Source organism: Salvelinus sp. IW2-2015, unplaced genomic scaffold, assembly GCF_002910315.2.
Source record: "Salvelinus sp. IW2-2015 unplaced genomic scaffold, ASM291031v2 Un_scaffold768, whole genome shotgun sequence".
In the NCBI taxonomy this organism is placed as follows: domain Eukaryota; kingdom Metazoa; phylum Chordata; class Actinopteri; order Salmoniformes; family Salmonidae; genus Salvelinus; species Salvelinus sp. IW2-2015.
The window spans coordinates 240,395-265,116 of record NW_019942607.1 but is presented as its reverse complement, the minus strand read 5'-3'; the positions used below and the strand labels follow the sequence as shown (position 1 = coordinate 265,116).

Genomic DNA, 24,722 nt, shown 5'->3' with positions numbered 1-24,722 from the left:
AAGGTGCAGCGTGGTGAGCGTACATTTTCTTTTATTAAATCAAAATTACGCCGAACAAAACGATAAACACTACAAAAACAAACCGTGAAGCTCAAAGGCTATGTGCCCTAAACAAAGTCAACTTCCCACAAAGACAGGTGGGAAAAAAGGCTACCTAAGTATGGTTCCCAATCAGAGACAACGATAGACAGCTGTCCCTGATTGAGAACCATACCCGGCCAAAACATAGAAATAGAAAATCATAGAAACACAAAACATAGAATGCCCACCCAAACTCACGCCCTGACCAAACCAAAATAGAGACATAAAAGGATCTCTAAGGTCAGGGCGTGACAGAGGTCTTGAGATGTTCAATAAATCCACATAATTTTCCTCCCTCATGATGCAATCTATTTTGTGAAGTGCACCAGTCCCTCCTGCAGCAAAGCACCCCCACAACATGATGCTGCCACCCCCGTGCTTCACGGTTGGGATGGTGTTCTTCGGCTTGCAAGCCTCCCCCTTTTTCCTCCGAACATAACGATGGTCATTATGGCCAAACAGTTTTATTTTTGTTTCATCAGACCAGAGGACATTTCCCCAAAAAGTGCAATTTTCGTCCCCATGTGCAGTTGCAAACCTTAGTCCGGCTTTTTAATGACGGTTTTGGAGCAGTGGCTTCTTCCTTGCTCAGCGGCCTTTCAGGTTATGTCGAAATCTGACTTGTTTTACTGTGGATAGAGACACTTTTGTGCCTGTTTCCTCCAGCATCTTCACAAGGTCCTTTGCTGTTGTTCTGGGATTGATTTGCACTTTTCGCACCAAAGTATGTTCATCTCTAGGAGACGCGTCTCCTTCTTGAGCGGTATGACGGCTGCGTGGTCCCAGTACTATTATTTTGTACAGATGAACGTGGTACCTTCAAGCATTTAGAAATTGCTCCCAAGGATGAACCAGACTTGTGGTCTTGGCTGATTTTCTTTAGATTTTCCCATGATGTCAAGCATAGAGGCACTGAGTTTGAAGGTAGGCCTTGAAATACATCCACAGGTACACCTCCAAATGACTCAAATGATGTCAATTAGTCTAACAGAAGCTTCTAAAGCCATGACATAATTTTCTGGACTTTTMCAAGCTTTTTAAATGGACAGTCAACTTAGTAGATGTAAACTTCTGACCCACTGGAATTGTGATACAGTGAATCATAAGTGAAATAATTTGTCTGTAAACAAGTGTTGGAAAAATGACTTGTCATGCACAAAGTAGATGTCCTAACTGACATGCCAAAACTGTAGTTTGTAACAAGAAATTTGTGGAGTGGTGGAAAAACTAGTTTTAATGACTCTAACCTAATTGTATGTAAACTTCTGACTTCAACTGTATATAGGTCCTGCATGTCAGGAAGCTTGGCCCCAGTGATGTACTGGGCCGTACGCACTACCTTCTGTAGCGCCTTACTGTCAGATGCCGAGCAGTTGCCATACCAGGCGGTTATGCAACCGGTCAGGATGCTCTCGATGGTGCAGCTGTAGAACTTTTTGAGGAACTGGATACCCATGCCAAATCTTTTCAGTCTCCTGAGGGGGAAAAGTTTTTGTCGTGCCCTCTTTACGACTGTCTTGGTATGTTTGGGCCATGATAGTTTGTTTGTGATGTGGACACCAAGGAACTTAACTCTCGACCCGCTCCACTTCAGCTCTGTTGATGTTAATGGGGGCCTGTTCGGCCCTCCTTTTCCTATTGTCCACGATCAGCTCCTTTGTCTCGTACAGGAAGAGAGAGTTTCTCCGGGCAAAGGTGTTGTGTGGTGTGTGTGTGTGTTGTGTGGTTGGGTGTTTGTGTGTTGGTGTGTGTGTGTGTGTGTGTGTGGTGTGTGCTGTGCTGCGTGCGTGTGTTGTGTCAGTTTGTGTATTAAAGCCTTAATAAATCCAGAAGCAAGACTGGGCAGAGCTGGTCTAGTCCCCAAGCAAGGCCACACAGTGGTAGTGTGTGATTTGAAGAGCTTTGTGACAGTGTATTGTTTATGCCTCAGTGCACTGTATGTGTGAGAGAGAAGTGGGGGTGAAAGAGAGCGTAAGAGGGTGTGCGTGTGGGAGAGAGACGGAGAGTAAATAGAGCCTGTCTATGCCCAATAACCAGATGTATTTTTGTTGAGTTTGCGTAATTCATGTTTTGTTTAACAGTACAGTGTCCACACACACAGCAACAGTGCTGTTCAGAAACAAATAATCATGTCCAGGGAATACGTGTTGAAATCTTCCCAATTGTATTCATCATTGCCTAAATTAAGCTCTCAGACACATTCATTACTCTTGTGGATATGTTTTTTAACTAAACATAATGTAAAGCCCAAAGCACAAATGACTTTCCTTTGCAGATGTATTGTGTCTTTGGCATCATTAAAGTGAAGACTGTTATTTTATCAAATGAATTCTCTGTAATTATTATTACGTGATTAAACTAATCATGAATATGTAATTAACTAGGAAGTCGGGGCACCAAGGAAAATCTTCAGATTACAAAGTTATAATTTTCCTAATATAACTCTTCAGATATTTTAATGTCTGATCAATTAGTCTTCTAATTAATGAATTATTATTTACCTCACGTTAGTCTCATTCCAAATGTCGTAAATTGTTGGTTATCTGCACGAACCCAGCCTTTACTATGAATCATCAATTGTCTTAATCATTTATTTACTATCTAACTAAATAATCACAGAAATGCATAAACAAACAAACAGTAGATATGGTTGTAAGGAAATGATAGGGGATGTTCCCTAGTGGGCTAAGCCGATATGACGGCTTGGCGGACAAAGGGAAGTGGGTGTGGACTGAGAAGGGCGGGAAAGATCAAATTGAGTCACTACACAGTTGATAATTATATTAATTGAAATGCTAATCCTTTGCACATGAACGCTCACTCATTCGGGAATAATTGCAATCAATATATATTTACGCTCAGTGTGTCATCGTGATCTCTGTTGGAATCTTCCGTCTTTCTGTTGGAAAGTTCATCCAAGCGTCTCTCTGCTTCCCTGGAGTCTTTCGTGGTTAGAATGGATACTTCAGAGTACCATTCAGAACTGTTCTTATAGAATAGATGTTTTGGCGGTTGTCAGTCTTCGCATGTCAGGTTGACATAATTTCTAGCTGCAGACTAGTAATTAGTATGGAAGATTTGCTCTTATTCTGTCGGGATCGATAGTCTGAGTTTAACCATATCCACCCGTGTAGCCAATGCTCCACGTGATATGGTTAGGAATTCAACAACCATTACAACCTTAGCTTATAATGAGGTTTTTGTTGTCTCTACTCAACCTTCGCCCCCTCAGCTGACCGAGGTACGCGTGGTCTAAAGAGGATTTCTTCAGGTGGGGATTTTATTCGGAACAGTAGAAAAGGGCTGTCCCATGAGACAGATCATGTCTGTGCTCATGGGGGCGGGCCAATGACTTAGTTAAACTTTAAAGGGAATACAATTCTCTCACATTAACGGTTTAAAATCACATTACATAATTTCACAAATAGTTTAATCTTTACTCATTCATTTTATACAATAATTAGACGCAAACCTCATAAAGAAGGCTCCTGTATAAACAGAGTTAAGGTAATGTGGATATATTGTCTTTCATGAGGTCACAAACATGAAACAAAACGGACCGACCGTTTACACATTCTCCAAAACATGGATATTGTTCAGTTCTCAAGTTCTGTGATAGAGAGAACAAAGGAACTTCTTCTACATGTCTCTTTCTGCGTGGCCAGGAGGAGAGAGACTCCTCCAGGAATTTATGACCTGAGATAACAGAACCTGGGTGTAGGAGGGAGAGAGAGAGACATCATGACAGACGCTAACAAACATTTATGCAACTTACCATTTACTCTTGGGAAGAGTTAACACCTAAATGAACACATTCATTACTTAACTGACAATTTGATTGATAGGGCCTGGACTTGTATAGACAGATATGTGTGTTCGAAGGGCGCTCCTTCACACAGCGGTCTGTCTGCCCTCGCTCCCAGGACTAGCATGCGAACACACACAGACACACACACACTCCTGTATGTGGCTCTTAAACAATTTCAGAAATGTATTTTATGATTCTGGACAAATTTCTCTATGTAGAGATCCACTACTATCAACATTATGATAAGTTTGTCTAACCAGCACAGATGTGTGTGTGTGTGTGTCTGACAGATGTGTATGTGCTGAGAATGTACATATGGATGGACAATTGAGTTTTAGTGGCCATTGGGACAGTGTTCTCCCCTTGTGTCTACATGCAAGTTGAAAGGCTCCGTGAAAACTCCTTGACGTGCTCCAGAAGGGTTTTCAGGGCTTGGCCATGTTGCTCGAGCAGGGTGCCTTGACCAGCGAGGGTTTGGTCATGTAGTGTATTTCTCAATGCCAGAAATGCATATAATAGTAACTTAGAGTACCCCAAGAAAATATTCCACTAGCTAGTTACAGGTCACACCCATTTTTTAAGATGGCGGAAAACATGTATTTTTTTCTCTGATCAGTGTTTGTAGCTGAACAGCTTTTTGTGGAATTTTGTCTACATTTAGCTGTGTTTCATCTGGCTGTGAAAACATTGGGCAATACAATATTACATACAGTTTTTTTAAGGAGACAGGTCTGCTGAATCTTTTGAGGCCTACTTGGATATACCTGGGCACCCTACTCTGCACTGGGGCCTGCACGGGGGCCTGCACGGGGGTATTATCTGACATTGTACCTTCGATGTTTGCCTTCACTGACATTTTCAACCTCTCCCGACTGAGTCTGTAATACCTACATGTTTCAAGCAGACCACCATAGTCCCTGTGCCCAAGAAAGCGAAGGTAACCTGCCTAAATGACTACTGCCCCGTCGGTAGCCATTAAGTGCTGTGAAAGGCTGGTCATGGCTCACATCAACACTATCATCCCGGGAAACCCTAGACCCGCTCCAATCTGTATACCGCCCCAACAGATGACGCAATCTCAATCGTACTCCACACTTCCCTTTCCCACCTGAACAAATGGAACACCTCTGTGATAATGCTGTTCATTGACTACAGCTCAGCGTTCAACACCATAGTGCCCTCAAAGCTCATCACTAAGCTAAGGACCATGGGACTAAACACCTCCCTCTGCAACTGGATCCTGGACTTCCTGATGGACCGCCCCAGGTGGTAAGGGTAGGCAACAACACATCTGCTACGCTGATCCTCAACACGGAACACTTAGTCCCCTCCTGTACTCGCAGTTCACCCACGACTGCGTGGCCAAGCACAACTCCAACACCATCATTAATTTTGCTGATGACACAACGGTGATAAGCCTGATCACCGACAATGATGAGACAGCCTATAGGGAGGAGGTCAGAGACCTGGCAGTGTGGTGCCAAGACAACAACCTCTCCCTCAACGTGACCAAGGCAAAAGGAGATGATCGTGGACTACAGGAAAAGGATGGCTGAACACACCCCCATTCAGATCGACTGGGCTATAGTGGAGCGGGTCGAGAGTTTCAAGTTCCTTGGTGTCCACATCACCAACAAACTATCATGGTCCAAACACACCAAGAAAGTTGTGAAGAGGACACGACAATGCCTTTTCCCCCTCATGAGAATTTGGCATGGGTCCCCAGATCCTCAAAAAGTTCTACAGCTGCACCATTGAAAGCATCCTGACCGGTTGCATCACCACCTGGTATGGCAACTCCTCGGCATCCGACCATAAGGCGCTACAGAGGGTAGTGCGTACAGCCCAGTACATCACTGGGGCCAAGCTTCCTGCCATCCAGGACCTATATACTAGGCGGTGTCATAAGAAGGCCCAAAAAATTGTAAAAAGACTCCAGTTACCAAAGTCATAGACTTTTCTCTCTGCTACGTCTCGGCAAGCTGTACCGGTACGCCAAGTCTCAGTCCAAAAGGCTCCTTAACAGCTTCTACCCCCAAGCCATAAGACTGCTGAACAACTAATCAATCAAATGGCCACCCAGACTATTTACATTGACACCCCTCCCCCCTCCCTTTTGTACACTGCTGCTACTCCCTGTTTATTATTCATGCATAGTCACTTTACCCCTACCTACATGTACAAATTACCTCGACTAACCTGTACCCCCACACATTGTCTCGGGAACCAGTACCCCCTGTATATAGCCTCATTATTGTTATTTTATTGTTTTACTTCTACATTTAATTTTGTACTTTAGTTTATTTAGTAAAGAGAAGTATTTTCTTAACTCTATTTATTTAACTGCATTGTTGGTTAATAAAGGGCTTGTAAGTAAGAATTTCACAGTAAGGTCTACACCTGTTGTATTCGGCACGTAAGAAATAAAATTTGATTGACAATTTTTTACTCTCCCGCTGCCCAGTGTAGCGCTTGCCTCCCTCCCGGCTTCCATCCCCTCCAAGGTGTTTCTCTCCTGGCTATCATACTGGTAACACAACCTTTGTTACATTTCTGTTTTAATGGGTCCCAGTATTTAATTGCATTGAGTAGGTCATTGCTCCTTGCTGTTTTTATGGTGGCAAGTTTTGTGCCTCGGTAGAGTTTATTGTGGGTCCTAGTGCTGGCTGTCTATTCTGTGGTTGGGTTCTGGCTTGCTGCTTATAACTGTTGTGGTCCTACAACCTGTGTGATTCAAACTGTGTGGAGTGAAAGACTTTTAGCTGATTCCTTGTCAACCTATTTTATTTGTGTGGATTTTAAGACTTTTTCCAAAATTGCATCTACCACTTTCCACCACACAGGGAAACTGACTTTTTTGACCGGGCACATTTTCAATTTGGAAACTCTCAGCTTATTGAAGAAAATATATGTCTCAGCTGGAGTAAGAGTAAGCAAATTGAGATATTGCAGTGTTTCCTGGACATGTCACACTAAGACCTTTTCTACTCAGCCTGGTCGTCGTACCACTTCCCATCCTACCCCCCACTCCCATCCCGGCTTTATGAGGAGCTGGCAGATGCCGCAGTTATCTATCCTGCATCCCAGTGGCGGCAATTCACACACCGTATGCCCAGTGCAGCTGTCTTTGGTGAATGGGAATGACTTGGCTTGGGGGATCCCATCCTGCTGACCGACAGTTTTGCCCACCTGCTTCCAGAGATTCCTGCTCCTTCATCCTCTAACCTGTCTCCTGAGGGTCCCGCTCAGGGGTTTTCTACCACAGGCCCCTACCTCCGGGGCTCCCTTTCACATCAGGCCACGAGGGTGTCTGATGCCATTTATTCATGGCCAGACATTAATGGCCCCTCACCTTCCTTCAGCCATCATCATTGGTAGTTCCATGGTGAGGCACATCTTGGTTCCTGAAGCAAAAACTCTGTGCTACCCAGGGGCTACGGTGAAGGAAATCACATGATTTCTTCCATCCGTCCAACATCAGCAATCAAGGGCTGTCATTGTGCAAGTCGGATCAAATTATATAAAAAGGGGTAAATCAGAGCTAATGAACAGGATTTTATTGAGCTGATAAACTCCCTTTGCAAATTTATTGAAACTGAAAAATACCGAAATATCTCATTTACATACAGTACCAGTCAAAAGATTGGACACACATACTCATGCAAGAATTTTCCTTTATTTTTTACTATTTTCTACATTAGGGAAGACATCAAAAATATTAAATAACACATATGGAATCATGTAGTAACCAAAAAAGTGTTAAACAAATCAAAATATATTTTATATTTGAGATTCTTCAAAGTAGCCACCCTTTGCCTTGATGACAGCTTTGCACACTCTTGGCATTCTCTCAACCAGCTTCATGAGGTAGTCACCTGGAATGCATTTCAATTAACAGGTGAGCCTTGTTAAAAGGTGATTTGTGGAATTTCTTTCCTTCTTAATGCGTTTGAGCCAATCAGTTGTGTTGTGACAAGGTAGGGGTGGTATACAGAAGATAGCATCATTTGGTAAAAGACCAAGTCCATATTATGGCAAGAACAGCTCAAACAAGGAAAGAAAAATGACAGTCCATCATTACTTTAAGACACGAAGGTCAGTCAATCCGAAATATGTCAAGAACTTTGAAAGTTTCTTCAAGTGCAGTCGCAAAAACCATCAAGCGCTATGATGAAACTGGCTCTCGTAAGGACCGTCACAGGAATGGAAGACCCAGAGTTACCTCTGCTGCAGAGGATAAGTTCATTAGAGTTACCAGCCTCAGAAATTGTTGCCCAAATAAATGCTTCACAGAGTTCAAGTAACAGACACATCAACATCAACTTTTCAGAGGAGACTGCGTGAATCAGGCCTTCGTGGTCAAATTTCTGCAAAGAAACCACTACTAAAGGACACCAATAAGAAGAGACTTGCTTGGCCCAAAAAACACGAGCAATGGACATTAGACCGGTGGAAATCTGTCCTTTGGTCTGATGAGTCCAAATTTGAGATTTTTTGTTACAGAGTAGGTGAGCGGAAGATCTCTGCATGTGTGGTTCCCACCGTGAAGCATGGAGGAGGAGGTGTGATGGTGTGGCGTGCTTTGCTGGTGACACTGTCTGTGATTTATTTAGAATTCAAAGCACACTTAAACAGCATGGCTACCACAGCATTCTGCAGCGATACACCATTCCATCTGGTGTGCGCTAAAAGGAAGGAGTGATGGAGTGCTGCATCAGATGATCTGGCCTCCATAATCACTCAACCTCAACCCAATTGAGATGGAAAAGCAGTGAAGGGAAAGCAGCCAACAAGTGCTCAGCATATGTGAGAACTCCTGAGCCAGGCATTCTTTGAAGGGGTGGATTTTGGTCAATGGGAAAGTGTTTTTCTGGAGCCGTGAATTGTGTTTTGGGAGCTGCTGGCTGTCTGTGTGCGCGTGTGTCTGTGGATGGTTCGTCGGATGGATCCGCACGGGTTGATGGACACATCCAGCACAATTTTATTCTGACATCTGCTATGGGCTAGGGCATTTTGAAGATAATCTAAACTGAAACGTGATGCTTCGGACATGGAGCCGATCACGGATCGGGTGGCATTTTAGCAGAAGCCCCGGAGCCATGCTTTCTTTGGAGGGGGGGGGGGGATTTGGGATTTTGCTCCATGGGAACGTCATTTAAAAAAAATCTTTGGATCAATGTGGTCACAGTTGCTTTTTGTTGAAGAGGCAGCACATAGCGTTAGCTAGCTATCCTCCGCCTCCATTTCTGAATTAATTAGTGGCCATTTCTTTTCAGCTGGCAAAATAAGTGAACTAGATTTTGTTTGTGTACTGCCATATGTCAATAACATAGCTAAGTTTGTCAATGGTATGCATTAGTAAATATCCTAAACCTAGCCAGATAGAAAGGGATAGCCGCAAGCTAAAATCAGGAAGAGAGAGGAGAGAATTCACATTCGGTTTCATCTGCTGCTGGCTTGCAAATTATCACTCCAATATGTTTTTCCACATGTAATTGATGAAATTAGATTATTATTCTATAATTGTGTCAATATTTTTTGTGAACATTTTTGAAAAATCCTCACAGCCATTTCCTATGCTAAAAAGTGCCACTGGGTGAGCACCAGTTTACCATGTACAGGAGGCTACAGGCAACATGTTCCTCCACCGTGCGAGTCACAGAAATTACATTCTTGCGTTCAGGGCTTTCCAGCAGTCATCGTGGTTTTATATGTGAGGAGCATAAATTGTACAATTGTAAAGTGCAAATAAGTTAGATCCCATGTATATTAGCTAATATACAGCACCAACTACATGTACATAAATATCTATTAAGGTCCATCATCTGCTACCTGGACTTTAAGGGGATAAAGTGTTTCTGACACATGCAGCTTCAGATGTCAGATTTAGACGATTCTAATCTAATAACCTTGAGAAAACACATGCCTCTTAATTTTGGTCAATGTTGGCCAAAGTAAGAACGTGGAGAATGTGTGGTGAACTGCTTTCTTTGAGTGTTATGAGCAGTATTCCCAATGACATGCCTTTTTGAACAAAACAGGGTGAGATAGAGGTATTAGAGGAGGACTCGAGCCAGCAACCCCCCCCCCCCCTTTCCAGCCTCATTACGTTATAATTGGAGAGAACAACAAAAGGCCACCCAGGTCAGTACAGGTTAAAAGAGGTTAACATCCTTTGCCCTGAGAGATATAAAGGACATGGTGTGTGGGCAGATTTGTGGTTGTGTGCATGTGTAAATAGGTGATGTAATATGTTAGAAATACATACACTGAGTGTAAAAAACATTAAAAAAAACACCTAATACTGAGGAGTTGCACCATCCCCCTTTGTATATCCAAATCTGGTGTTTTTAGACAGAATTCAAGCTATATTAGATCAAATCCAGAGACAAACTATTATTTTTGCAGGTGACCTACACTGAGTATACCAAACATTATGAACCCCCCCCCGTTTTGGCCCTCAGAACAGCCTCATTTGTCGGGGCATGGACTCTACAAGCTGTCGAAAGTATTCCACAGGAATGCTGGTCCATGTTGACTTCAGTGCTTCCCACAGTTGTATCAAGTTGGCTGGATGTCCTTTGGGTGGTGGACCATTCTTGATAGATACTTGAATCTTTCATCTTACCCATTCACCCTCTGGGACCAGTCCTCTGCAACTCTGCCCTGTAGAGGGTCATGAATCTTTCATGCCACTGGAATACATAGGCCAGAGCCAAGACAGTGACAAGTAGGGAGTGCACACACATTTACGTCATTTAGCAGACGCTCTTATCCAGAGCGACTTACAAATTGGTGCATTCACCTTATGATATCCAGTGGAACAATCACTTTACAATAGTCAAAATTATTATGGACACTTTGTTTTTGATATTGCACGTAACCACTTCACTGTACCGTTTACACCTTCTGTATCCTGTGCATGTGACAAATAAACCTGGATTTTATTTGATATAGCGTGTGTTTAACACATGGCCTCACATGTCAACTCTGAGATGGGTGGGGATAAGGGGGTGTGAACGATGCTGAACAGGTGTAGACAAAGAAGAGCTCTCCAGTAGGTGTACCAAAAATTCAAGGGACATTTTCTCAAAAGTGGGGTTACAAGTTTATCAACTTTCAAAGCAGAATTACTTTCCCATTGTTCCTCAACTGCAGTGTATGATATACAATTTTCTAGCTCAGTCTCTACTTTTAACCAATGTAAAAAATAAAATAAAAAATCAMATTTTAATACATAAGACTGAATTGAGACGGTCGGTCACATATCTCCTTTATAAACATAATACATACTGTATATCATAACCATTGCAGAATAAATTCCTCACCTTTTCTGGCCATGATGAGTTCATATTCCCGCAGTTGCCTTACAACAAATTATCATGTGCATCCCTCATTGTCCCTATTAGATATTATAATTGAGTTTTTTGCATCCGAAAGGGAGTGTGGTTTAACAGGTGTAGTTTAAAAAAGTTCTGAGTAGACAATGTTTCAGTATTCGCGGGCAGTGCAGCATATTTAGGTTCGGGAAAAAGTAAATTGCAAAACATTATTGATCTGCTTAAAGGTCCACAACAATGTGCAATTGTTTGCCTTTCAGACATGGTCAGATACAGCAAATGTCACTGCAAAAGACAACATTCTGCCAACTCCTCCAAATACATTTTTATCAATTTCTATATCCTAGATACTGTCTTTGCCTAATTCCAATACTTCCAAAGTATACAGCAAATGATGGGCGTTTTTAAAATGCTCGTTCATGTCACGTTGTATAAATTATTGGAGACAGGCGCAGGAATACGCAGTAGGGGGGTTTTAATACATCATGCAATGAAAAGGCACTGGGACAAAGCCCAAAACAAACATGTATACAAAAACACATGGATGTAACCCAAACAAAAGAGCGAGGTTAAACCTCTAATAAATACACAGGACGAGACCCGCAATACACTACACGGGGTGTACACCTGTAATAACAAATGCCCAACAATATACGGTACAAAACCCGTAATAACAATTGCACAATACACGCAGCACGAAAGCCGAAATAACAACGCACAGGTACTCACAGACCAACAGACATGGGAACAATAACCGACAAGACAATGGTGAACAGAGGGCACATAAATACAATTACTTATCAGAGGAATTGGAATCAGGTGTGCTGTGAGACAGTTCAGTGACGCCTAGAGGCCTGTGATGTAGACCTCTGGAACCGGTGCACTGAATGAGCAGCAGTACTGGGGGAATCCTTGACAGTTCACACACGCAGTTTCACGACAGGTCTGATGTATAACGGGAAACATGTATATGTATGGCATGCGGCAAGTTTATAAATCTCAATATTTTTGAGCGTGAGCAGTCTTTCAGAAATTGTGCACGCAGATATTTAGTGTTTCATTTACGCAACAGTTATAAATGAGGACCCAGGTCCTGGAGTTCTAGGTTGGCTTGGAGGGAATTCCAAGACCAGGGCTGTCATGAAAGGAACTTTCTCCATGCTCGGTTCAAATTTTCAGGACTGTTAGCATTAAACAAGATTGAGATCTGAGCTTGTATGTGTTTTCATTTCGAGGACAGATAAAATGGCAGTTTTCCTAAAATGTACTTATAAATAAGAATGTACCAGTGTTTGAACCTGCGTGTTTGTAGTGATGTCCACCCAACAGCACTGTAGAAATCAGAATGGTGAGTTAGACGTCTTTGATTGGTGACAAAACAAAGGGCTGCATGATACACAGAGTCAAGAGCCTTCAGTGTAGCGCTGGAGGCTTGCACATAAGTAGTATCACCATAGTCCAACACAGAGAGAAAAGTACAACAAATCAACTATTTTCTGGCAGCAAAGGAAAAACAAGCTTTGTGCTGGTAATATGCAGCTTTAGTTTCCTGACAAGGTTCTCAATTTTTAGACCGTCATTGTAAATAAGAATTTGTTCATGCCTAGTTAAATAAAAACATGGGTGGTGAAGCTCAACTTCTCATCCACCCAAACTCACAGATATTGCTACGTTTTGACTTCTATGATGCCATCAAATCTATCTACAGTCCCCAAAGAAAAAAACATAACCCCAGTGAGATCAACAGATGTATGCCCTTGATGTGTGTGGCGCCATCAGTTTCTGGGAAGATGGGCTGAGCACTTCAGCACCCTTCTCAACAAGGGAAACCCAACAGTACACAACGCACTCAACGAGCTGCCCAACATCCCCCCTGTCCAGCAATTGGACTCTCCCCCAAGCTTTTCTGAGGGTTCATCAAGGTTCTCAAAAACAACAAGAGGAATCCCGGCTGAGATCTATAAGCATGTGTTGTGTTGAGTTGAGAGGAGAGTGACTGCGTGGATGCTTTCACATACCTCCTCAATCGCTAACTTCCCCTCCTGATGAATAATATCTGGTCCTCGGAAGCCATATCTCATTTTCAAGAGAAAAGGTGACAAAGCAGAGGAGAGGAGTATCCCTCCCCGCGGTTGCTGACAAAGTCCTAGCCAGGATTATGCTATACCGCTTGGCAACACATAATTGAAAGCATCCTTCCAGAAACCCAATGTGGCTTCAGACGCGACTGCAGTACCACCGATATGGTATTTATGGTAAGGCAGGTGCAATAGAAGTGCAGAGAGTAGAATCAAGATCTGTACCTTGGTTTTATCGACCTCTCCAAGGCTTTCACCACGGTAAAACCACAAGCTCCTGTGGGAACTTCTCGGCAGGCTCGGAGTTCCGTCAAAGTGCTCCGGCAGTTCCATGTCGGAATGCAAGCCAGAGTGTGCATTGGTGGTGATCAGGCAACCCCATTCAATGTTGAGGTTGAAGTGAAATGAGTTTGTTTCCTCGTCCCTGTCATCTTCAACATGTTTCTCACTGCAGTCACTCTCCTCTCACCCAAGTCCTTGGGTGATGAGGACGGAGTGAGCATACAGTTCCACCTGGATGGCAATCTTTTCAAATTTCTGACACCACAAAGACCTCAACACATCTTTGAACTACAATATGCAGACGACCGTGCATTTCTCGCCCACTCACCAGAATCCATGCAGCATTTCTAAATGTGGTCTCCTCCATCAACATCAACATAAAAAAGATGCAAATCATTGTGCAACAAGTCACACCCATTGAGATATGTCCACATCGATGGGCAACAACTCGAAGTCGTACCTCACTTCACCTATATCGGCAGTGTCCTGTCCCCAACATGCAGCATTGACAATGACATCCAGGTTCGTGTGGGACTGCATGTGGCCTTTGGTCGACTCAAATCCAGAGTATTCCAGGAACAGGAACCTGGCAATACCCACTAAGACCGCAGTCTACAAGGCAGTGCGTTAATCCACCCTTTGTAGGGCTCCGAAGCCTGGACACCGTACAGAAGGCACATTAACATCCTTGAGGCCTTTAACACCCGATGTTTTCAACGTATCCTGGGCCTAACATAGGGTACCCTACATCGACAGACAAACCCAAACCATGAGCATTGAAGCGTTTCTTGCTCAGAGACACCTGCATATGATCCGCATTCCCCAGCAGATCCTCTATGGCCACCTGAAAAATGGAAATCTGCCCGGGGACAAAATAAATGCTTAAAGGACCACAGCAAGACCCTCCTGAAGCGGTGTGAGATCCAGCCTGTAAACATGGAGTGCCTGGCAACAACCACCGCCATACCTGGCATTCCACCTGCCACCTGGGTGTCACACACCTCAAGGACACAATCACAGAGAGGAGAATTGAACTGCGAGCGCAACGGCATCAGTGTGCAACAGGGGCACCACTCTCTGGTATTGAACTCACCTGTCCCTCATGTGGCAAACCCGTGGGTCTCGAATTGGCCTGCACAGCCACATGCAATGGCACAAACAAAACCCCCTCACAACAAACATAAATCGGGGGCAAAGTCAACAGTGATGGAAAACCATAAGCAAGTAAGAGTGCGTGCGTCAGGACTATTACCCACATCAGTCTCAATGTAATTATAGACGGTTCCCAGGCTGATACCTGCTCATTATGTTGTAGATCATAAAACCTAACTCAGTACAGAGACGCCAAAGTCCCAGGTGTCAGACCTCCCTCAAGCACTGCTAGACGAACACACACACAGTATACACACAAAACAATAGTTCCAGGTGTGAGCTGCGTCCTCAGTACCAATGTCGCCATCTAAACTCAGTTAGTGTAATCAAGTTAATGTGATGCTAGAGCTGGCTAATGAAGTCACCTTCTCCCATAACCTAAGGGAGTGGAGTTATGACTTTGTCGTGGGCCTTTCAAACTCAACGTGTGTTTTTTACCCTGTAGCCTTAGGGAAAACACACCTTCCCTGAAACACTGGGACATATTACCCACGACAGACAGGAGAGAGAGCGCAAGAGGCAGAGAATGAAATAGAGAGAAAGAGAGAGAGATGGAGGGGGATAGACAAAATGTGGGGATAAAGGACCAAGAGAAATAGTGTATCGCTGGGCTCCTGTATTTCATCAATTCAACAGCATTGTAGAAACTAAGACAGGCTTCCTGCCTCGCAACCCCATGACAAATGCCTAGACAGCACGCGACTATCAGTGTGTGTGAGAATCTTCCTCACACACTTCTTCACACTAACTCATTCTTTACCGACACAAACTCAGACATCCACAGAGACAGAGACAAGAGTCAGACACAGACATGTATCACAAAATAACTGAAAAGAATGGCTTCAGAATATCCCTCCAGTTTGTGTGTGTCAGGTCCAAAGCCCCCAGACAGAACCCATCTTAAATCCTTCAGCAGCAGAACCTCTGGCGCAATTGGGACTCACTGGACTGGGCTAAATACCGAGGACTCACTACTGAATGGGCCTGCTCCCCAGCCAGGAACCTATTTAGCTAGCCCCACAGGAAATCACCATTCTAAATACCACACTGATAGTGTAGCCAATGATGTGAGGCCAGGGAGCGCCCGTCATTGAGGTAAAACTTACCCCAGTTAATCCTGTCCCTGCAGGGTAATGACAGCTTAAGCCGACCATTCATGATTCCCCTCCCCTTCCTTCCCGCACCCACTACCACCACCCTCCAAACCCACCGACATATCAACTCAGAGTCAGACTCAGCCTCCCTATTCCGTTTCGGCTCAGGGGGAAGGAATTCAATTGTCTGGAAGGACATTTTCCCTTTTCCTGTACAGTGAATAAAGCAAAGTTAGCCAGAGAGCCACAAAAACACATTCCTGTCTGAATGGTGTTGTGTTCTGTTATGGCACAATTACCTCAGAGGTGACTCCCAGGTCCACAATAGATGTTTGTTTTGTTCGAAAAAATCAGTTATTTATGTCCAAATACCTTCTTTTGTTAGCGCGTCTGGTTTACATATCCAAACGCTAATTCTGGTCAGCGTTATATCGGCCAAAAACTTCAAAATGTGATATTACCGGTCGAAGAAACATTTCAAACTAAGTACTGAATCAATCATTAGGATGTTTTTTACATATAGCTTCAATAAAGTTCCAACCGGAGTATTCGTTCTTGTCTGCGTGCGCAATGGAACGTCAGTGTCTTGCATGAAGAAAATGGCTGCTTGATGGACACCCGACTGATTCTGCTCTCATTCTCTCCCACAACATCATAGAAGTCTCATTGGAATTTCTATTGATGGTTGACATCTAGTGGAACCCCTAGGCAGTGCAACATCATTCATAACTCAATTGGATTTCTTAAGGGACTCTGGTGAATACAGACAAGCTCAGATTTCTGACTTCCTGTTTTGATTTCAACTCAGGATTTTGCCTGCCAATATGAGTTCTGTTAATCTCACAGACATAATTCAAACAGTTTTAGAAACTTTAGAGTGTATTCTATCCAATACTAATAATAATATGCAAATATTAGCAACTATGACTGAGGAGCAGGCCGTTTGATATGGGCACCTTTCATCCAAGCTACTCAATACTGCCCCTTCAGCCATAAGAAGTTTTAACTAGCTATAGGAGAGGATTCATGACATCATGGAGATGTTCCAGTATCTGGACTGTTCTCCCAGAAGTAGTGAGCAGAATCAACACATGGTTAATTAATAGACATGTGTAAGCAGAATGGGGGCTGAGCTCAGGTGAATGAACAGAGGGTCAACATGGAGTTAATCACTAGACATGTAAAAACAGAGCGTAAGCAGAAAATGTATGCCTGTGCTATTGTAGGCCTGAGGGAAGTCATTGCCTGGTCCTGTGACTAGCTTTAAGGCATGTGATTGTATTGTATATGTATGTCTGTGCCATTACAGTCTTGGGGAGAGCCATTGTGTAGTCCTATGATTATCATTGGACAGACACCTGCATTATGTCTGTGTCTTCTTTTTTGTATCATTGCTATGGATATGCCACCAATAGAATCTGTAAACAACCAAGAATTGATACAGAAAGATAATGGTGGCAAGAGGCCAAGGGGTGTTAATCATCTACATAGAGGGGAGTGACCATGTGTGTTATCTGAAAGTGGAAACCTATAAAGCCTGAGGTCTATAACAAGAGAAGGCAGTTGTTCACTGGAATTGCTCGGCTTCTGTTACTTTTGTAACAAAGTATTTTTGAATACTTTATATCTGAGAAATATTTGATTCAATATTTCCATGACATAGGCAAGTCAGTTAAAATGTGGAGATGGAATCTCATAGAGGATACTGTATGTGTTTAGCACTGCCCACAGGGACTGACCTAACCAGCCCCCAGAGAGACCAGGGATCCATGTGAAACCTGCATCCATCACACAGAAAGGCCTGAAGTAGCTGTTTTGTCTCATGAGAGTGTGTCGATTTCATATTTCACTGTGGTGGTATCTCAATACAGAATGTTAGGACAGCTCTATAGCCCAGACAATGTCATAACATGATCATGCAACACTGGTCTTTGACCTTTCTATGACTTTACTGACCTGTACATACATGAGGGTGAGCCACTGCGCTGATCACGGTCAAGAATCAGAATATATTCGATGACTTATAAAGAAAAAAACTGCAGTATAAAACTTATTACAAAATAAGCCAATAAGCTAAAAAGAAACACATGCGAGAGAGTCTCTTCCCTCTAGGTAGAGGTGAGAAGTAGTAGCACTAGAAGCATCCGTCTTGTAGACCCTCTTTTTGCTGCTTCAGGGAGAGAAACACAGATCATGTGTATTTCAGATGAGGGATCTTTCCTCAGTGGTGTATAGTACTTAGTAAGTCGTTTTTTTGAGTACCTGTACATTACTATTTATATTTTTTACCAATTTTACTTCACTACATTCCTAAAGAAAATAATGTACTTTTTACTCAATACATTTTCCCTGACACCAAAAGTACTAGTTACATTTTATCAAGACAACATCCCTTGTCATCCCTACTGCCTCTGATCTGTCGGACTCACCAAACACAAATGCTTTATTTGTAAATTATGTCTGGGTGTTGGAGTGTGCCCCTGGCTTTCCATAAATAAAAAAACAAGAAGATTGGGCTGTCTGGCTCGCTTAATGTAAGGAATTTGAAACTATTTATACTTTTACTTTTGATACTTAAGTATATTTAAAACCAAATACTTTTATTGAAGTAGTATTTTACTGGTTGACTTTCACTTTTACTTGAGTCATTTTCTATTATGGTATCTTTATTTTTACTGAAGTATGACAATTTAGTTTTTCCACACTGGTATTATTTTGGCTGTGAAGCAGATGGTGGAATGTATCAAATAACTCAACTCAGCAAAAAAAGAAAATGTCCCTTTTTCAGGACTCTGTCTTTCAAAGATAATTCGTAAAAATCCAAATAACTACACAGATATTCATTATAAATGGTTTAAACACTGTTTCCCATGCTTGTTCAATGAACCATAAACAATTAATGAACATGCACTTGTTGAACAGTCGTTAAGACACTAACAGCTTACAGACGGCAGGCAATTAAGGTCACAGTTATGAAAACTTAGGACACTAAAGGAGGCCTTTCTACTGACTCTGAAAAACACCAAAAGAAAGATGCCCAGTGTCCCTGCTCATGTGCGTGAACGTGCCTTAGGTATGCTGCAAGGAGGCATGAGGACTGCAGATGTGGCCAGGGCAATAAATTGCAATGTCCGTACTGTGAGACACAATGTCTGTACAAGGAATCCACAATCCCTCCGTCAGTGCTCAGACTGTCCGCAATAGGCTGAGAGAGGCTGGACTGAGGGCTTGTAGGCCTGTTGTAATGCAGGTCCTCACCAGACATCACCAGCAACACTGTTGCCTATGAGCACAAACCCACCGTCGCTGGACCAGACAGGACTGGCAAAAAGTGCTCTTCACTGACGAGCCGCGGTTTTGTCTCACCAGGGGTGATTGTCGGATTCGCGTTTATCGTCGAAGAAATGAGCGTTACACCGAGGCCTGTACTCTGGAGAGGGATTGATTTGGAGGTAGAGGGTCCGTCATGGTCTGGGGCGGTGTGTCACAGCATCATCGGACTGAGCTTGTTGCCATTGCAGGCAATCTCAACGCTGTGCATTACAGGGAAGACATCCTCCTCCCTAATCATGTGGTACCCTTCCTGCAGGTTCATCCTGACATGACCCTCCAGCATGACAGTGCCAACAGCCATACTGCTCGTTCTGTGCGTGATTTCCTGCAAGACAGGAATGTCAGTGTTCTGCCATGGCCAGAGAAGAGCCTGGACCTCAATCTCATTGAGCACGTCTGGGACCTGTTGGATCGAAGGGTGAGGGCTAGGGCCATTCCCCCCAGAAATGTCCGGGAATTTGCAGGTGCCTTGGTGGAAGAGTGGGGTAACATCTCACAGCAATAACTGGCAAATCTGGTGCAGTCATTGAGGAGGAGATGCGCTGCAGTACTTAATGCAGCTGGTGGCCACACCAGATACTGACTGTTACTTTAGATTTTGACCCCCACTTTTTTCAGGGACACATTATTCCATTTCTGTTCTCAGTTGTTGAATCTTATGTTCATACAAATATTTACACATGTTAAGTTTGCTGAAAATAAACGCAGTTGACAGTGTGAGGACGTTTATTTTTTTGTTGAGTTTATGTTAATTGTCTTGTCAATAATTGTAGTATAATAAGCAGCACACTTTCAATATATATGCATATATTCCCATAATTTTATTGAGTTCTCCACGATCTACAACTAACCCTATTTTAATGAGTTGTCTTTGAAAAGTACTACTTTGGACATCAGAGTGCCTTGTCTGATTATTTCAGAGTATTCATTTAATCCCTAAAACATGCTTTTCTAAGGCATCATGCTACACAGAAAGACTTCTACCTTTGTCATACCCAACTGCATTCATGTTAGCAAAGGGCTAACCTGGTCCCTAGCCAGGTTAACCCTTTGTGTAGCTATCTCAGGATATTCAGCCTTGATTTTAATAGAGAAGTTTGGCAGAGATGAAGTTCTCAAACATACTTTTAAGGCCACCGTCATTTGCAACCTCAAGGAGTTGATCTTCTTCCTGCACGGACATGGACAATTGCCCTGAGACATTCACAAATGGGTCGCAGATCCATTCCTTCCCACTTCGTGGGCCTTTGGCGGTTGGGAAGTAACATTCGAAGTTAGGTGATCACGCACCAGCTGGGAGAAAGACGGCCCAGTCTCAGTCTCTCCCAAAATCCCTGCTAATGTTTGGAACATGTCAAACATGCCCTTGTCCACTCGCCATCCCCACAGTTCCAGTTTGGATTTCAATGCAGCCACTTTATCTGCCAACTTAAAGACACTTGTCATTCTCACCTGTTGTGACAGATTGAGTTCGTTGAGCTGGTTCAATATGTCGCACAGGAAAGCGAGTTTGCGACCCATTCCTCGTCATTGAAATGTGCTGCCAGTGGTGACTTTTTCTGAAAGAAATCTCTGCAGCAGCTCTCGTAACTCAAACACTGTGGCAAGCGATCTCCACATAATATACACAGGGGGCTTGGAGCATGTGAGTGACTTGTCGCAATGAAGCCATATTTTAGGTAGGACTCATCATATTTTCCGTTGAAAAAGGTTCTCTTTTTTTTGCAGTCTCGGGCTCTGCTGTCTCTGCATTATCGACATCGTCGTTGGGCCTTTTATCTCCTTTACTGTAACGGCAGCCTTCCTCCTCTTCGTCTGAAGAGGAGGTGTAGCAGGGATCGGACCAAGACGCAGCGTAGCTCGTGTTCAACATGATTTAATAATGACGATTAAACAGTGAACGCTTACAAAATACAAAATAACAAAATAACAAACGTGGCTTACCGATACAGCCCTATCTGGTGCAGAGAAAACACAGAGACAGGAAACAACCACCCACAAAAACCCAACACCAAACAAGCCACCTATATATGATTCCCAATCAGAGACAACACAAAACATCTGCCTCTGATTGAGAACCATATTAGGCCAAACATAGAAACGGACAAACAAGACACACAACATAGAATGCCCACCCAGCTCACGTCCTGACCAACACTAAAACAAGCAAAACACATAAGAACTATGGTCAGAACGTGACATTTACCCCTTCCTGAAGAAGCTCTCCAGCGATGTTTGTTTGTTTTTATTTGTTTTTACAAAGTTGGTCGGGCAACCCAGCACACGCAGTCCGTGATGAACTCGCGCATTAATCAAATCAAAACAAATGAATTTATATAGCCCTTCTTAGATCAGCTGATAGCATTACTCAAGTTCAAAATCTGTAAACTGTTGTGGGCATGACAGAGATATTAGAGTGGTGAGAAAAAGACCAACAGACCGCACCAAGTTGTGTAATTACTGCACAAATAGCCACAAATAGCCTATATCAAATAGTATATCATTATTTTATTATTATTTTACAGATGTTTTTTTTTTTTATACATTTATCCTTTCCGTCCGGCCTGGTAGCAAATATGGTTGGGGACAGCTGCTATAGGCTGTCTTATCGTTGTTGGTGATCAGGCCTACCACTGTTGTGTCATTGGCAAATTTAATGATAGTGTTGGAGTCGTGCCTGGCCATGCAGTCATGAGCGACCAGGGAGTACAGAATGGGACTGAGCACGCACCCCTGAGGGCCCCCCGTGTTGAGGATCTGCGTGGCAGATGTGTTGTTACCTACCCTTACCACCTGGGGGCAGCCCGTCAAGAAGTCCAGAATCCAGTTGCAGAGGGAAGTGTTTAGTCCCTGGGTCCTTAGCTTAGTGAGGGCACTATGGTATTGAACGCTGAGCTGTAGTCAATGAATAGCATTCTCAGGTAGGTGTTCCTTTTGTTCCGGTGGGATAGGGCAGTGTGGAGTGCAATAGAGATTGCATCATCTGTGGATCTGTTGGGGTGGTATGCAAATTGGTGTGGATCTAGGGTTTCTGGGATAATGGTGTTGATGTGAGCCATGACCAGCCTTTCACAGCACTTCATGGCTACAGACGTGAGTGCTATGGCTCGGTAGGGATTTAGGCAGGTTACCTTAGTGTTCTTGGGCAAAGGGACTATGGTGGTCTGCTTGAAACATGTAGGTATTACAGACTCAGTCAGGGACAGGTTGAAAATGTCAGTGACGCATGCTCGGAGTACACGTCCTGGTAATCCGTCTGGCCCTGCGGCCTTGTGAATGTTGACCTGTTTAAAGGTCTTACTCACATCGGCTGCAGAGAGCGTGATCACACAGTCGTCCAGCTGATGCTCTCATACATGTTTCAGTGTTACTTGTCCAGAAACAACCATAGAATTAACTTAGCTCGTCTGGTAGGCTCGTATCACTGGGAAGCTTGTGTCTGTGCTTCCCATTATAGCCTGTAATAGTTTGCAATCCCTGCCACATCCGATGAGTGTCGGAGATGGTGTAGTACGATTCGATCTTAGTATTGACTATTTGCCTGTTTGATGGTTTGTTGAAGGGCATAGCGGGATTTCTTATAAGCTTCCGGGTTAGAGTCCTGCTCCTTGAAAGCGGCAGCTCTACCCTTTAGCTCAGTGCAGATGTTGCCTGTAATCCATTGCTACTGGTTGGGGTATGTACGTACACAATGCACTTATTGATGAAGCCAGTGACTGATGTGGTGTACTTCTTAATGCCATCGAAAGAATCCCAGAACATATTCCAGTCTTTGCTAGCAAAACAGTCCTGTAGCTTAGAATCTGCTTCATCTGACCACTTTATTATTGACCCAGTCACTGGTGCGTCCTGCTTTAATTTTTTTCTTGTAAGCAGGAATCAGGAGGATATAATTATGGTCAGATTTGCCAAATTGAGTACGAGGGAGAGCTTTAACGCGTCTCTGTGTGTGGAGTAAAGGTGGTCTAGAGTTTTTTTCCCTCTGGTTTAACTTCTCTAGGGTAGCGGGCAGCATTCGGAATTTTGGATGAAATGCATGCCCAAATTAAACTGCCTGCTTCTCGGGCCCAGAAGATATGATATGCATATAACAGATAGATTTGGATAGAAACACTCTAAAGTTTCCCAAACTGTTAAAATAGTGTATGTGAGTATAACAGAACTGATTTGGCAGGCGAAAACCTGAGAAAAATTCATTCAGGAAGTAGTTTTATTTTTTTGTTTTGTAGTTTTCTATTCAATGCCATTACAGTATCCATTGACTTAGTACTCAAATTGCAGTTTCTATGCCTTCCACTAGATGTCAACAGTCTTTAGAAATTGTTTCAGGCTTGTATTCTGAAAAATGAAGAAGTAAGAGCAGTCTGGATGAGTGGACCCTAAAGTGTCACAGAGATTTTTCATGCGCGAGACCGAGAGAGTGCGTTTCTTGTTTACCTTTTAAATTGACTACGTTATTGTCCGGTTGAAATATAATCGATTCTTAAGGCTAAAAACAACCTGAGGATTGAATATAAACATCGTTTGACATGTTTCTATGAACTTTACGGATACAATTTGGATTTTTTTGTCTTCCTGTTTTGACTGCGTTTGAGCCTGTGGATTATTGAAGAAAATGCGCAAACAAAACTGAGGTTTTTGGATATAAAGAGACTTTATCGAACAAAAGGAACATTTATTGAGTAAATGAATGTCTGCTGAGTGCAACCATATGAAGATCATCAAAGGTAAGGGATTAATTGTATCTCTATTTCTGACTTGTATAACTGTTCTACTTGGCTGGGTATTGTTTGTAATGATTTGTCTAGTGGGCTATGTTCTCAAATAATCGTAAGGTATGCTTTCGCCGTAAAGCATTTTTTAAATCTGACACCGTGGTTGGATTCACAAGAAGTTAATCTTTAAACCTATGTAAAATATGTTTTGTTTTCTGAATTTTTATAATGAGTATTTCTGTATTTGAATTTGGCACCCAGCAGTTTCACTGGCTGTTGAAGAGGTGGGACGCTAACGTCTCACGTACCCAAGAGAGGTTAACATACTGGTAGAAATGAGGTAAAACAGATTTAAGTTTCCCTGCATTAAAGTCCCCGGCCACTAGGAGCGCCGCCTCTGGATGAGCGTTTTCTGGTTTGCTTATGGCCGTATACAGCTCATTGAGTGCGGTCTTAGTACCAGTATCGGTTTCTGGTGGTAAATAGACAGCTACGAAGAATATAGATGAAAGCTCTCCTGGTAAATAGTGTGGTCTACAGCTTATCATGAGATTACCTCAGGCAAGCAAAACTTCTAGACTTCCTTAGATATCAACCTGGTGCGCGGTAATTTTAAATTAAATCTATTATTCTGTGCTCTGGCACTCTCAAACCAGAATGCTCTGAACTGTATGGTGTATAGATTGCCAGAGTGAATTGACGAGTGCACCCTAAGTCACTGGTGAGTGGTGACGTGTGTGCTTCGGTGCCATTTTTTGATAACTTTCTCACTCTTAACCGAGTGTGCATCTGCCTGGCAGTGTTTCATAGCGAATCATGTTATAAAACATGTTGCGGCA

General features: G+C 43.1%; 1 protein-coding gene across 1 annotated transcript in view; it reads right to left on the bottom strand.

Moving 5' to 3' along the window:
* Nucleotides 1-24,722, bottom strand: part of LOC112068845 (receptor-type tyrosine-protein phosphatase U-like) — a 313,338-nt gene that overhangs the window by 276,541 nt on the left and 12,075 nt on the right.